The sequence below is a fragment of the Peromyscus maniculatus genome, chromosome 23 (genome assembly GCF_049852395.1).
Source record: "Peromyscus maniculatus bairdii isolate BWxNUB_F1_BW_parent chromosome 23, HU_Pman_BW_mat_3.1, whole genome shotgun sequence".
NCBI classification, from domain to species: domain Eukaryota; kingdom Metazoa; phylum Chordata; class Mammalia; order Rodentia; family Cricetidae; genus Peromyscus; species Peromyscus maniculatus.
Window position 1 is genome coordinate 26,674,737 of NC_134874.1, and position 3,086 is coordinate 26,677,822.

The following is a 3,086-nucleotide window of genomic DNA, read 5'->3' on the forward strand; positions in this document are numbered from 1 at the left end:
ATCCCAGACTGCCTTGCTGACTGGTGAACTTTCCTCACAGAAGAGGGAGCAGAGAGGTTCATGGGACCCTCACCTGAGTATCCAGGCATTCCTCCCATCCAGTTGGATATATAATTCTGCTCTCATGTGGAGCATGGGGGGTGTTTTAGGGAAGGGCTAGAGTCTTTTTTCTTTTCTTTTCTTTTTTTTTTCGGAGCTGAGGACTGAACCCAGGGCCTTGTGCTTGCTAGGCAAGTGCTCTGCCACTAAGCTAAATCCCCAACACCGGCTAGAGTCTGAGTGTGGGGAGACCTAAGGGAACGGACACCATCCATGCAACCATGTGAAAAATCATCATCCCAAGTAAGCAGACTTTCCAGGGTGGCCTTTTGGAGAGAAGTATTCATACACCTGCAAGAGATCCCTCACCTGTGCCCTGTAAGTACGGCCAACAGACTCGTTGATGTCCCAGAGTCAACTTTGGTGGCATCCTACCTTGGCTTGCTTTGGGGACCTTATAGTGGGGGAAGGAATTTTAGCAACACAGAGGCAGGAAGATCAAAGATTTGATATCTTTAGCTCCATAGCAAGTTTGAGGCCAACCTGAGATACAAGAGACCTTTTTTTTTAAGCATGCACGCACGCACGATGAGATGGCCCATTGAGTAAAGGCACGTGCTGCCAAGCCTGATGACCTGGGTTTGATCTCTGTGACCCACATCGTGGAAGCAGAATACCGGCTCCTGCAAGTTGTCCCCTGACCTCTCTCTGTCTGCTGTGGCATTGCCATGCACATAAATAAATGATATTAAAAATAAAATATAGCAGAATGTTGACGTCTGGACAACCGGGAAGGATGTGGTTGTCTCCCACGCCAGGCCACATTTATCTCCTGTCAGATTTTCTAGGGAGAAAGGGAAGGCTGAACCAGTGTCCCAGCCTGCCTGCCAGCCAGCCGTCTAACCTTCGCTGAAAGTCTGGGAGAGGCGCCAGGGCCAGACACACCGGGCACAGCAGGCGGCTGGAGCGGATCCAGAACCATGCCTTGGTAACTCTGAGGTACAAAGAGGTATGAGTGTGCTTGGCTCGGGGTCAAGAAAGCCTGAGACCATTCACACAGAAGATCAGCAGCAGGGGGTGGGTAGATGAGGAGGTAGGAGGTGTGTGTGTGTGTGTGTGTGTGTGTGTGTGTGTGTGTGTGTGTTTCTACTCTGTGACCAGATGCTGGCAGGGGACTAAAAGGTCCATGCCTGTGGACTGGCACACCATTCACATTTCTCCACAGGTACTGCTTTCCCCTGGGTCCGGGTCTGAGTAGCCTGAAGCTTCCACACAGGAAATAAAACATCAGGCCTGGCATTTGAACTCTGGCGTGGAGGCATGAGGAAAAGGGTGGGCATAGGGAACCTTTCTTTTTTCTTTTCTTTTCTTTTTTTCTTTTTTCTTTTCTCCAAGAAAGAGTTTGCCTGTGTAGCCCTGGCTGTTCTGGAACTCGCTCTGTAGAGCAGGCTGGCCTCGAACTCATGGAGATTCACCTGCTTCTGCCTCCTGAGTGCTGGGTTTAAAGGCGTGCGCCACCACCACCTGGCTAAACATTTTGTTGTTGTTGTTGTTTTGGTGAATACTCTGCTTGCATGTGTTAGGGTCCAAGAGAAGCCCCCAAGAAAGACCAACGGTCACATAGCAATTTAGCAAGAGCGTTTATTTCCAGCATGATGGGGTGGCAAATAGTGACCTCGAAGGAGGCTTGCAAGCCGGTTAAGCGGAGTTAGGGGAATTCCAGGGAGCAGGGATTAATATGGTGCTGATTGGTGGAGGAAAGATTAGTCTGGGAGCTGATTGGTGGGAGCCTGTGGGGCCCATTGGTTGCGGTGGGGTCTAGTGTTTAGGGGTTTATTGACAAGAGGGTAGAGAAAGCTAGCTCTAGCTAGCAGAAGCCTTGGGCGGGCATCTGCTCAGCCAGCAGAAGGGATTTGGGGTGCCTGCTGAGCCGGCAGGAGGCTGGGGGGGCACCTGTTGATTGGTCGCCCCTAACTGGCGGTTTTCTTGAGAATTGCTTACTCAGCTCCAGCCCGTTCTAGTGAACTGAAACTAAGGCCTGGTGCCTGTCAGGGCTGCCAGGGGAGCCTGTTATGGCCCTGGTTCGGTCATCAGGTCCTTTCACATGTAGGGCATGCCAGAAGAGGGCATCAGATCCCATTATAGATGGTTCTGAGCTACCGTGTGGTTGCTGGGAATTGAACTCACGACTTCTGCAAGAGCAGCCAGTGCTTTTAACCGCGGCCGGCCAAACATTTTTATTATTGTGGGTAAAGAGAAAGTCAGTGGTCCTCAATCCAACGGATGAGCTGAGAAACACTGGGACAGGAGGCAAGGTCCTGGTCTGGACAGGAGGATGTTCAGAGAGGTGGGAAGGCTGAGCACTCTAGAGAGGGGTTTTTATTTTATTTTATTTTATATTCACTCATCCCCCTGCCTCCTTTGTGTGGTTCTACATAGGTGTGCCATATAGATCAGAGGATAACGTATATTACGTGGGTCCCAGGAATAGAACTCAGATGTTTAGGCTTGGTGGCAAGCACCTTTACGGGTTCAGCCATCTCAGGACAGGATGGAGGTCGGGACTTTGACTTGTGGAAGAGAGGGAATGCTAGAGGTCCTGAGGTAGTCCACTCAGGACGGGGCTTTCAAACCAGGCAGGGAGGCTCATGCCTGCAAACCCTGGACTCTCGAGGCTGAGGCAGAAGCAGGAGTTAGTTCAAGGATAGCCTGGGCTACACAGTCCTTTAAAACAAAGTGGGCGTCTACTCCAGCAAATCCAGGGAATGGGAAGGGCTCTGAGGGTCTGGATCCAGGATCTGGATAGAGACACAGGGTGGCTGAGCAGAGGTGGAGGCTGGGGCAGGGGAGGGCGAGGGAGTTGGAGCCATGTCGAGGGAGAGATCACTCGCGGACGCGGGGAGGAGATACCAGAACCCGACTGCTAGCTAGATTTGTACCCTTTGGGCTCCCCGGGGGCGGAGCTCTGGGCGGGATCTATCCCGGCGCGGAAGGATGATGGGCGTGGCCAGCTGGGGTTGGGCTTGGGGGTCCCAGGGACCGGGGCG